Source organism: Triticum aestivum, chromosome 2B, assembly GCF_018294505.1.
Source record: "Triticum aestivum cultivar Chinese Spring chromosome 2B, IWGSC CS RefSeq v2.1, whole genome shotgun sequence".
Classification (NCBI taxonomy): Eukaryota; Viridiplantae; Streptophyta; class Magnoliopsida; order Poales; family Poaceae; genus Triticum; species Triticum aestivum.
The window spans coordinates 678272049-678285540 of record NC_057798.1 but is presented as its reverse complement, the minus strand read 5'-3'; the positions used below and the strand labels follow the sequence as shown (position 1 = coordinate 678285540).

The following is a 13492-nucleotide window of genomic DNA, read 5'->3' as shown; positions in this document are numbered from 1 at the left end:
GCCGCAGCGATCCGCCTCATCTACGCTGTGTGACCGACCTGGCCCGTCGGTGGCGCGTGCCTCCGCAGGCCCCGTGAAGACCGTCCCGAGTTCAGCGCGCCCCTCTACCGATCGAGCAACGGGCTGCCGCTGCGTCGCCCCGTCGGGCCGCAGCGCCGCTGCCCCGTGGTTCTTCTCCCGGCTGCACCGACCCGCGTCACAGCTGCGTCGCCCCTTCGGGCCGTAGTGCCGCGGCCCGCGGTCCACCGCCGCCCCGAGGCCGTCCGCTCTAGGTCGTCCCTGTGGCAGCATCGACCCTTGCGCTGCCGCTGCGTCGCCCTGTCAGGCCGTAGCGAGCGTGGCATGCAGTCCACGCCGCCGTCCCGAGGCTGTCCCCGCAGTTGCACCGACCCGCGCTTCTCCGCCGCGCCGCCCCTTCGGGTTGTCACGCCGCGGCCCGCAGTCCCTGCCGCCGCCCAGAGGTCTTCTGCCGACGCCTTGACCTGCCCGCCGCTGCTGCGTCGCCCCTTCGGGCCGTAGCACTGCGGACCGCGGTCCACCCCCGTTGCTGCGCGTCAACTTCCCGTGGTATGTGTCGCGCCGCCTCCCTTGGTGCGGGAACGCCACCGTCCGCGCCGGTCTTCGTCATGCTGTTGGGTTCTCCTCGCCTACTTCGAGCACCGCCGCACTCCTAACTTAGCCTCCGCCGCCGCTGTCAGGATGCCGCCACCGCTCTTCTTCGGCCGCAGCCGCTGCTACCCCCGTAGCCGCCACCGCCGCCTGTCCACCTCCCTTCATCTTCGTCAAGCACCAGCCTGTCGCCATCGTTGCCGTCATCTACCCCGACCACTTCGTCTACTCCGACCACCGTTTGTGACATCGGCCCCGCGGCGATGGACGCCGCAATCGTCGTCGAGTTCTTCTCTGCTGGCCCCTCCGACTACTCTGACATGGCATACATCTCATGCAGGTTCCTCGTCTACGCAGGACCGGTGCTTGCAACACTGATGCATGCCTTCATCCATGACGTGTCCCCGAGCCTGGCAAGCCTGGTCGGCGCTTCGTCAACTTCGTCTTCGTCCGTCTACACATGCCCGGTGCTGGCAACAGTGGTGCGTGCCTTCGTCCATGATGTGTCCTCGGGCTTGGCAAACCCACCGCGACGTGTTGTCAACAACATTTTCTTCCCGGCACACCCCTACTTCGACACCACTGCGCCCATGCTAACTCGGCGCCCTCTTGCGCCCGCGGCTCCATGTCGACTTCCTCAACACCGGCCACCCCGACTGGACATAGACCACAACATTCTTCACGCGGCTACCTCGACCACGGCTCCACCACCCACGATCTTGCCTACATCGACAACCGACACAAAGGGCTATCGCCTTCTTGAGCAACCTCGTCGGTTTCCACTCCAGCCACGACTCTGTGATGCATCGACCGTTACGACTGTGGGGGGTTTCCATCGGCTTGCCTTCGGATTCTTCTACAGTCTCACCATCTGCGTCACTACCGTTGTGACTGCGGGGGATGTTGAGTATAAGGATTATTAGGAAGTATAGGATAGATTAGGATTTGGTCCTGCCTTGTCTTGTATAGGGCTGGACCCACAGTTGTCCCAAACGTGTAGCTCGCACAGGGCCCATAATTTTATGGGGCCCCAAATTTTTTTGTAGGCCTAGTATTTCTGAAAAAAAAACAGATCGAAACCATACGGGGCCACTGGGCTCTCGAGTTGGGCCTGAGTGGAGGCCAGCGCGAGCACGTGCCTGATGCTCGATCTAAACTCCTCGATCGATGGAAACAGGATCTTCCGTAAAAAAAAAAAGAAAACGAGATCGCAGCCTACGCCCTACCTACAACAGTCGATCGAGAAGACGGAATCGGGAGCGTCTCCATCTCGAAACCGTCCATAACTGCAGTCGCGTCGGTGTCGGGCCGTCGGCGAGCGGGCGATCACGCTACACCAAACCAAACCCTGTAGTCGCGTCGGGCCGTCGGGCGTCGGCGATCGGAGCGTCCGGGCGATCAGCCGATCACGCAACACCAAACCGAACCCTGCAGGAAACCGATTGCCTTCGGCTCATCGGACCTATCGGATTCAGGCTGCTGCCATTGTCGCCTTCTTGTTCGTTTCCTTTCCCAAATTTCAGACTCGTCGGATCGATTCGTAACCGACTCGAGCCTCCACCCCCCAGGTGCTTTGTGAGTCCTACTTTTCGATTAATTTCGGTTCCTACTCCTGATTTCTAATTTCTAAATTAACCTTTGGTGCTTTGTGTATTTGTTAAAGATCGGTTCTTCCCTCCTCAGTCAAAGATCACACTCAAAGTGCAGTAGTTCAACTGGACAGGACCCAAAACTAGGTGAGTCACATGGTTCATCTAATTGCCAAACATTAACGCATGCACTTGTTCATATATGCTACTGTTCGATTGTATTTTATTCATCTTTTGTATCTTGTGTTTCAATAATACATTTTTGAGTCATCATGGAAAAACATCAATCCGGTTCCTCTAAGCGCAAGAGAAAAGAAAGAGAACAAATTTAATTGATAAATCTTATAAATGTGGAATGGACAGATATGTTAGAAAAGAAGCACCGCTGGTTTAATTAGATAATTAGTCTGTTGATCCTTAGATTTTCTTAGTGAGATATGGCCTCATTTTTTAGTTTGGCACAGGGCCTCAGATTTTGCTCGCCCGGCCCTGGTCTTGTACTCCAAGTTGATCTTTGTACTCCTATTTATATGCCCACGAGGCTCAAGCAATACAACAACAATTCCGTCAAATTCCTCTCTCCTTTCTAACAGTGCTTATGAAGAGGAATCCTTTTTTTCTTAACCGCCGGTGCTTATTTGTATAGGTGCCTCTGCAATATGAAAAAGCACTCGTGCTTAAGCAAAAAACGGTTTATTCTTACTACCACTGCCTAAGCACCTTGCATTGTACTCCCTCCGTCCGAAAGTATGTACTCCCTCCGTCCGAAAATACTTTTCCTAGAAATGGTTGTATCTAGACTTACTTTATAGATACATCCATTTTATTCATTTTTAGGACAAGTATTTTCGGACGGAGGGAGTACATCCTAGTGGTTTGTCATGAAGATTACTTTTGTACCATTATACTCCCTCCGTCCAGAAATACTTGTCGGAGAAATGGATGTATCTAGACATATGTTAGTTCTAGATACATCCATTTTTATCGATTTCTTCGACAAGTAATTCCGGATGGAGGGAGTACATTTTTAACACATTTCGCTCAATGATAATTATAATAAATTTGTGTATAGGGGGTTGTAGTAATTAAGTGAAGTCAGTCAATGACGCTTCTTTGTTCTCTCTTGTTTTACCTTGCTAACTTCACCAATTTCTTTTTCTATGATTGTTTGGCTGGTCAGGGCGATGAGTACGAACCTGCTCCTGGTAAGGTGACCAGACGCGGCAAGCTTGATAATTACAGTTTTTGGACTCATGGCAACTTTGTGGCTCGTCGGAAGCACTCTGGCTGCTTCTCCTTCCTGCCCGCTCTGCGAACTCTCTTCTTTTTTGAGCTCATTGATAGAGGTGATGACGATGAAGTTCTCACATGCATCCCCCTATGTTGGTATCTAGTACTTGCTAGCTTGATGTACCCTTACCTCTCTGTTGCCATGGCATGCACCATATGTACTTTAAAGAACCATTGGGTTTTCATCATCTGGAGAGGTCTATTGCTAGTGCCCAGCATTTCACCTTAATAGACACAATGTACCACTCTACAAAGGAAGCCTTCTGGAAACCAATTGTTTGAAATTTCTTTAGATTGCCTTTGACCTTGTAAATTTGTGAGGTTCTGATCCAGATGTGAAGTAAAAATGAGTGGCGCATGCTTTTATGAGGGTGTGTAGTTATGGTTTTTTTGTTGTTGCTATTTTCTGGTTTTGACGATAATTTTCTGTGTGTCAATTGTTTTAAAATATTGCATCATGTGCTCATTCTTCTGCCAGAAATATATATTCTGCTTCATTTCAATCTTTATGCACCTATAATGGTTTGAGAAGTTTATGTGTGCAGTTAATTTTACTGTAAATACTATATGCATGCTTCTGTGTTTCCCCTTCCAATGTATTCTGTGCATTTACCTGCTTTGTTTTGGCAATAAGACAGTACAGATAATAGCAAAATGAATTCCTCTGTTTCTCCTTTTTGTTCTCCACATTTTTCTTCTGTACTCTAGTGCATCTTCCTTAGATTGCCTTTTATAGACCTTCACACTAATTACCTGAATAGTTTAAAGCAACAAATGTTAAGAATGAATAGACTATATATTACACTCTTCCTTGATTTAAATGATCTTTGTATTTTATACCCTTCATACTGGAAGTTTAAGTCTCCTTACTTGCCTCAGCCAACCTAGGATTCATAAGAGTTTGGTTCCCTCCTCTTCCTCGCCAAGTCTTTCTAGTCTGAATTGCATACTTTATGGCTGATCACTTCAGCTCCTATAGCAGTGCTACGTTCTCTCAAGTCTGCAGTCTCATACTTATCTTGCATTGCTTATTTCATTTGTTGAGCAGCTGTTGGACTTGGAATGATCAAACTTTGTTACCGCGTGTCACCCCTCTTCAATTGTTTCCAGTAATTTAGATGTTCCGTTTCCTGTTTAACGTTTATGCACATTTTCTGAACCATATGTGTGCTTAGATTCTTGTGTGGTTGAATTGCAGTTAGCAGTTACTTCATCTCTCTTTGCACATAGAATTGGGTGTTATATCATGTGTGGATTAATGGTATTTTCCTTGATGGTATTTTCAGATGAACCAGTTACTGGAGCCTACATTTTCCTTGGAATCCCTCTTGGGCGGGGCACCCGACGTAATGGTGAATGTATGTCTCTCTCTGGATGTATATACAGATCAAGTTGCACTGTCCAATCGCTCTCTTACATTGTCTCTTTGCTGCTTGGCCTGCGTTTTCAGTGGACTATGTTTGCAAGACATGCTATCGTCAGTTTCATGTCCCACTTGCTGGTCTGACGAGGAAATGTGGATGTGAAGATAGCAAGGTGGAGAGGGTATGTAAAATGTGCTATCTTGACGCCGATGTGTTGCATGCCTTCCTAGGAGGATTCCGTTTTGGCCATCACCAAGAGAGCTTTGTAAAGCGTTACTGCTCCTACTACTGAGCAGTGAGCCCTGCTTCAGTCACTCTGATAGGAAACAGACTTGTTGATGATGCTTTAGTTAGATTTTGTCGGTGGCATACCTTTTCGAATGACCTATGTAATTTATAGTGCCTGGTCATCATTGCTAGTGTAAATAAACTTGTAAGTATGGACGGACCATTGTACTAGTCCAATATCTGTGCTTGAGTATACAATCGTTTGGATGCTACGACTGGGATTTGTGGTAGGGCTGCTATCTTCTGAGAGTGGTTCTCGCCTCTGAATTGATTTATTTAAATAATTGTATTAAACAATAACAATGTACTATGTCCACAGTTTGACCTAAAATGCATGAAAGCTAAATGTCATCGAGTTGATATTGGGATGAGAATAAAATCGACTTGCCTATAGATAGCTTTGGATTCCGAAATAAAATTTCCCATGTGATTGGTAGGCCAGAAGAAAAATTCGAATATGCCAAACTGGATCTTCGATGAACCTAGACAAAATATTGCATAACCATTCCATTTTCCTTTTTCAATTAATTTAATCACCATTGTTGGAAATGCGGAATACGTCTATGTCATATTTGAATTTTGTGGATTATCTCTCTGGACAGTTTTGGCGGAAAGTAATTTTATCAAAACTGAGACTTTAAATCATATTTTATGTTTGCAATATAAAAAGATTTGTGTTTTTTTTCATTCTAATGAAGAGAGGGCAGATTTAAGAAGAAAACAACATAGACTCCTGGCTCCCAAACAACATCTCAGCTAAAGATCATGCAACATAATATATGTCCTTGATTGCAATATTGACTTCCAAGTTCACACCATGCAATGTACATAGATTGTGAGACAAGTTAATCGTTGTATCCCTAAAGCCTGCTTGGACTTAGTGTAATTTGTGTGTGCTTCTCGGCACTTAGGGGACCTAAATACTGAAGACCTCACAAAATTCACACCCAATCAAAGTGACCTAAGAATAAAAAAGTGTCAAAAACACTCTTATATTATGAGACGGAGGAAGTAGGATGTAAGGCGAGAATTATATGAAAAGCTGGGAAACAATCCTTCGCAACGGAAACCAATGTAAATGATTTTGATCAATATTTCCTTGCATCATACTGAAATACTCAATAATATAAACTAACGTAAATGAGATTTTGACTTCGTGTTTCCTTACATCATACGGAAATACTCAAAAATAGGAAATGAATGCAAATGATTTTGGCTCCGTGTTTCCTTACATCATACTCCCTCCGTTCCATAATGTAGTGCCTATAGATTTTTATAAAAGTCAAACATTACAAACTTTGACCATGTTTATAGAGAAAAGTAGATACATCTAGAATACCGAATGCACATCATTGGATACATCGCGAGTTATATTTTCAGAATGTACATGTTTGGTATTGTAGATGTAGAGAGTTTTCTGCATACACTTGGTCAAAGTTGGCAAAGTTTGACTTTGACAAAAATCTATAGGCACTACATTGTGGAATGGTGGGAGTATTGAAATACTCAATAATAATAGAAAAACAACAACACAATCTTTAGTCCCAAACAAGTTGGGGTAGACTAGTGCTGAAACCCATAAGATCTCGTGACCAACTCATGGTTCTGGCATATGGATAGCCAATGCGACCAGTTTCATGTCCACTACTTGACATTCATACCACGGAACTACAAGGGATACAATGCAACTGCAAACCAAGGTTTCATTTCTTGTGTCATATTCTCTCCCATCGCACGTGCAAAAAACACATTCTAGACATTCAAACTGATTTTAGGAGTGTAGATTCTTGTCCTGGATTCTTTTCGTCACTTGTGTATACGTTACAACCTAACAAGCAAAATAAGAAAAAGCTCAGCCTAAATAAAAGTCGTGGAAACATTGCCGACCAAAAGTCCCATCCCAATTTGGTGGATGCTCGAGTAACTCAGACAACAACAACAACCGCGAAACCTTCCACCTGGTTTTGCAGGTTTTGCAAGGTTCTACACGATTTTTTTTTCTATTATGTGTTTTTATCTATTGATTTTCATCCGCTTTACTTTCAGGTTTCCTTTTTCTTTTTGTTTCTTTTTCTTTTTTATCTTTCCAAAATAAGTGTTGACTTTTTTAACACATGTTGAATATTTTTTGTAAACAAGCCAAACATTTTTAGATACACGTTGAACACTTTCAATACTATTAAAGTTTATCCCAATAAATTTTGAACATGTGTAAAATGCACATAGTGCATTTTTTAAATACACAATGTACATTTTGAAAGAGGCAAAAAAATCTAGATTTTGAAATTGGTTCAAAATTCCTAGATTCTCCTCCTGGATTCTTTTTGTCACTTGTGGGAAGAAAAAGCCCAGTCTAGGTACAACCCCAGAGAAAATTGCAGATCAAAAGACACATCAACAACACAAAACAAATGAACATGTGACAAAGGAAAACAACACGGGGATTGAAGAAACAGTGAAAACGACATTTCAAATGTGATCTAGTTAAGTCTCATCTAGATATACCCAGAAGGGACCCTATTCATAACTTTGAATACCTTCATGGGAACAAGGATGTTACTAGATAAGCTGCAGACACAAGAAGAACAAGGAGGGACTAGTGGATGAGGCTATTATGTTTCATTCAATCTGTTGATAGGTTGCTACGTTCACATTTTTAATAGGTTGATCTTTTTTTCTTGTGAGGATAATAGGTTGATCTTTGCACCTTGAAGATTTGGTACCAAAGTAGTGGATGTCAATTTAGTTGATGAGGAATGATACGTCCATTTTGCATTATGCTTTTATATCGATATTTATTGCATTATGGACTGTTATTACACGTTATGTCATAATACTTATGACTATTCTCTCTTATTTTACAAGGATTACATAAAGAGGGAGAATGCCAGCAGCTGGGATACTAGACTGGAAAAGAAGCAAATATTGCAGACCTATTCTGCACAGCTCCAAAAGTCCTGAAACTCCACGAAAGTCAATTTTGGAATTAATGATAAACATTCAGCAGAAGAAATACCTGAGGGGGGCCACCTACCGTCCACGAGGGTGGGGGGCGCGCCCTACCCCCTTGGGCGCGCCCTCCTGCCTCGTGGGCCACCTGGCAGCCCTCCGGTGCCCATCTTCTTCTATATGAGGTCTTTTACCCTGGAAAAAATCATAAGCAAGCTTACGGGACGAAACTCCGCCGCCACGAGGCGAAACCTTGGCGGAACCAATCTAGGGCTCCAACGGAGCTGTTCTGCCTGGGAAACTTCCCTCCGGGAGGGGGAAATCATCATCATCAGCAGCAGCAACGATCCTCTCATCGGGAGGGGGTCAATCACCATCAACATCTTCACCAGCACCATCTCCTCTCAAACCCTAGTTCATCTCTTGTATCCAATCTTTGTACCAAAACCTTAGATTGGTACCCGTGAGTTGCTAGTAGTGTTGATTACTCCTTGTAGTTGATGCTAGTTGGTTTATTTGGTGGAAGATCATATGTTAAGATCCTTAATGCATGTTAATACTCCTCTGATTATGAACATGAATATGCTTTGTGAGTAGTTACGTTTGTTCCTGAGGATCTGGGTGAAGTCTTGCTATTAGTAGTCCTGTGAACTTGGTATCCGTTCGATATTTTGATGAGATGTATGTTGTCTCTCCTCTAGTGGTGTTATGTGAACGCTGACTACATGCCACTTCAGCATTATTTGGGCCTAGAGGAAGGCATTGGGAAGTAATAAGTAGATGATGGGTTGCTAGAGTGTCAGAAGCTTAAACCCTAGTTTATGTGTTGCTTCGTAAGGGGCTGATTTGGATCCATATGTTTCATGTTGTGGTTATATTTACCTTAATACTTCTTTTGTAGTTGCAGATGCTTGCAATAGGGGTTAATCATAAGTGGGATTCTTGTCCAAGAAAGGGCAGTACCCAAGCACCGGTCCACCCACATATCAAATTATCAAAGTAACGAACGCGAATCATATGAGCGTGATGAAAACTAGCTTGACGATAATTCCTATGTGTAATCGGGAGCGCTTTTCTCATTATAAGAACTTGTCCAGGCTTGTCCTTTGCTACAAAAAGGATTGGGCCACCTTGCTGCACCTTATTTACTTTCATTGCTTGTTACCCGTTACAAATTATCTTATCACAGAACTATCTGTTACCTACAATTTCAGTGCTTGCAGATAATACCTTACTGAAAACCGCTTGTCATTTCCTTCTGCTCCTCGTTGGGTTCGACACTCTTACTTATCGAAAGGACTACGATAGATCCGCTACACTTGTGGGTCATCAAGACTATTTTCTGGCGCCGTTGCCGGGGAGTGAAGCGCCTTTGGTAAGTGGAACTTGGTAAGGAAATATATAGTGTGCTAAAATTTACTGTCACTTGTTACTATGGAAAATAATCCTTTGAGGGGCTTGTTCGGGGTATCTTCACCTCGACCAGTAGCGCAAAGAGCTTCTCCTAAACCTACTGAACCTACTGAAAATGTTTACTTTGAAATTCCTTTGGGTATGGTAGAGAAACTGCTAGCTAATCCCTTTGCAGGAGATGGAACATTGCATCCTGATTTACACCTTATCTATGTGGATGAAGTTTGTGGGTTATTTAAGCTTGCAGGTATGCCCGATGATGTTATTAAGAATAAGGTTTTCCCTTTATCTTTGAAGGGAGATGCATTGACATGGTATAGGCTATGTGATGATATGGGATCCTGGGACTATAAACGATTGAAATTGGAATTTCACCAGAAGTTTTATCCTATGCATCTCGTTCATCGTGATCGCAATTATATATATAATTTTTGGCCTCACGAAGGAGAGAGCATCACTCAAGCTTTGGGGAGGCTTAAGTCAGTGTTATATTCATGCCCCAATCATGAACTCTCGAGAGAAATGATTATTCAAAACTTTTATGCTCGGCTCTCCCTCAACAATTGCACCATGCTCGATACTTCTTGTGCTGGGTCTTTTATGATGAAGACTATTGAATTCAAATGGGATTTATTGGAAAGAATTAAACACAACTCTGAAGATTGGGATTCCGACGATGGTAAGGAGTCAGGTATGACACCTAAGTTTGATTGTGTTAAATATTTTATGGATACCGATGCTTTTCGTGGATTTGGCACTAAATATGGACTTGACTCTGATATAGTAGCTAATTTATGTGAATCTTTTTCTACTCATGTTGATCTCCCTAAGGAGAAGTGGTTTAAATGTAATCCTCCCATTGAAGTAAAAGTAGTTGCACCTGTTACAGTTGAAGAAAAGACTATCACTTATAATGATCCTATTGTTCCTACTACTTATATTGAGAAACCACCTTTCCCTGTTAGGATAAAGGATCATGCTAAAGCTTCAACTGGGGTTCGTAAAAGTAATACTAGAACATATACACCTCCTGAGCAAATTAAAGTTGAACCTAGTATTGCTATGGTTAAAGATCTCTTGGCCGATAATATCGATGGGCATGTTATTTATTTCTGTGATGAAGCTACTAGAATTGCTAGACCTGATGCTAAGAAACATAGACCTGTTGTAGGCATGCCTGTTATTTCTGTTAAAATAGAAGGACATTGTTATCATGGCTTATGTGATATGGGTGCTAGTGCTAGTGCAATACCTTTTTCCTTATATGAAGAAATTATGCATGATATTGCACCTGCTGAGGTTGAAGAAATTGATGTTACAATTAAGCTTGCCAATAGAGATACTATTTCACCAATTGGGATTGTTAGAGATGTTGAAGTCTTGTGTGGGAAAGTCAAAAATCTTGCTGATTTTCTTGTTCTTGGTTCCCCACAAGATGAATTTTGTCCCGTCATATTTGGTAGACCCTTCTTGAATACTATTAATGCTAAGATTGATTGCGAAAAGGATGTTGTTACGGTTGGCTTAGGGGATATGTCTCATGACTTTAATTTTGCTAAATTTCGTAGACAACCCCATGATAAAGAATTTCTTGGTAAGGATGAAATTATTGGTCTTGCTTCTATTGCCGTGCCTCCTACTGATCCCTTAGAACAATATTTGCTAGACCATGAAAATAGATGCAATATTCTTTAAACATGGTCCTATTTTGAAACACAACTTCCTTGTTAAAATCTTAGGGGATCCTCTACCACCCAAGGGTGATCTGATACGTCTCCAACATATCTATAATATATGAAGCATTCATGCTATTATATTATCTGTTTTGGATGATTGTGGGCTTTATTATACACTTTTATATTATTTTTGGGACTAACCTATTAACCGGAGGCCCAGCCCATATTGTTGTGTTCTCGCCTATTTCAGTGTTTCGAAGAAAAGGAATATCAAACGGAGTCCAAACGGAATGAAACCTTCGGGAGCGTGATTTTTGGAACGAACATGATCTAGGAGACGTGGAGCTGAAGTCAAGGAAGCTTCCAGGAGGCCACGAGGTAGGGGGCGCACCCACCCACCTGGGCGTGCCCTCCACCCTCGTGGGCCCCTCGTGGCTCCGCTGACCAAATTCTTTCACCTATATATATATATATATATATATATCCATATACCCTAAAAACATCGAAGAGAACAATAGATCTGGAGTTCGCCACCGCAAGCCTCTGTAGCCACCAAAAACCTCTCGGGAGCCCGTTCTGGCAGCCTGCCGGAGGGGGAACCCATCACCGGTGGCCATCTTCATCATCACGGCGCTCTCCATGACGAGGAGGGAGTAGTTCACCCTCGGGGCTGAGGGTATGTACTAGTAGCTATGTGTTTGATCTCTCTCTCTCTCTCGTGTTCTTGAGGTGATACGATCTTGATGTATCGCGAGCTTTGCTATTATAGTTGGATCTTATGATGTTTCTCCCCTCTACTCTCTTGTAATGGATTGGGTTTTCCCTTTGAAGTTATCTTATCGGATTGAGTCTTTAAGGATTTGAGAACACTTGATGTATGTCTTGCCGTGCTTATCTGTGGTGACAATGGGATATTCACGTGATCTACTTGATGTATGTTTTGGTGATAAACTTGCGGGTTCCGTGACCTTGGGAATCTATGCATAGGGGTTAGCACACGTTTTTTTCTTGACTCTCCGGTAGAAACTTTGGGGCACTGTTTGAAGTACTTTGTGTTGGTTGAATATATGAATCTGAGATTGTGTGATGCATATCGTATAATCATGCCCACGGATACTTGAGGTGACAATGGAGTATCTAGGTGACATTAGGGTTTTGGTTGATTTGTGTCTTAAGGTATTATTCTAGTATGAACTCTATGATAGATTGAACGGAAAGAATAGCTTCATGTTATTTTACTACGGACTCTTGAATGGATAGAACAGAAAGGATAACTTTGAGGTGGTTTCGTACCCTACCATAATCTCTTCGTTTGTTCTCCGCTATTAGTGTCTTTGGAGTGACTCTTTGTTGCATGTTGAGGGATAGTTATGTGATCCAATTATGTTATTATTGTTGAGATAACTTGCACTAGTGAAAGTATGAACCTTAGGCCTTGTTTCCTAGCATTGCAATACCGTTTACGCTCACTTTTATCATTAGTTACCTTGCTGTTTTTATAATTTCAGATTACAAATACTCATATCTACCATCCAAACTGCACTTGTTTCACCATCTCTTCGCTGAAGTAGTGCACCTATACAATTTACCATTGTATTGGGTGTGTTGGGGACGCAAGAGACATTTTTTTATTTGCTTGCAGAGTTGTTTGAGAGAGACCATCTTCATCCTACGCCTCCCACGGTTTGATAAACCTTAGGTCATCCACTTGAGGGAAATTTGCTACTGTCCTACAAACCTCTGCACTTGGAGGCCCAACAATGTCTACAAGGAGAAGGTTGCGTAGTAGACATCAAGCTATTTTCTGGCGCCGTTGCCGAGGAGGTGAGTGCTTGAAGGTATATCTTTAGATCTTGCAATCAAATCTTTTGTTTCTTGCTTTATCACTAGTTTAGTTTATAAAAAGAAACTACAAAAAAATGGAATTGAGTTTGTCTCATACACTTCATCTTTTTAATATCTTTCGTAAGTACGATGAAAAAAATTGTGCTCAAGTGTTAGAAGAAGAAGTCTATAAAATGTTTGGCATAAAATATTTGAATGATGAGCATGATTGCAATGTTGTTAGTATGAATTCCTTGAATATCCATGATGCTAATGATATGCAAAGCCACAAGCTTGGGGAAGCTATGTTTGATGAAGATGATATTTTTTGTCTCCCAAGTTTTGATGATAATATTTATTATGATGAAAGCATGCCTCTTATTTATGATGATTATATTGATGAAAGTGGATTTGGAGAGGTCATGACTTTATTTAGTGATGAATCCACTATTTCGGAAGAGGTTTGAATTGATTATGAGAACAAAGTTGC

General features: G+C 42.7%; 1 long non-coding RNA gene across 1 annotated transcript; it reads left to right on the top strand.

The window, feature by feature from the left end:
* Positions 1-1807: 1807 nt before the first annotated feature.
* On the top strand, positions 1808-5358 carry LOC123042032 (uncharacterized). The gene is made up of 5 exons (XR_006418694.1): positions 1808-2177; positions 2273-2345; positions 3379-3544; positions 4775-4846; positions 4939-5358. It is a non-coding gene; the product is annotated as an uncharacterized lncRNA (long non-coding RNA).
* Positions 5359-13492: the final 8134 nt, after the last annotated feature.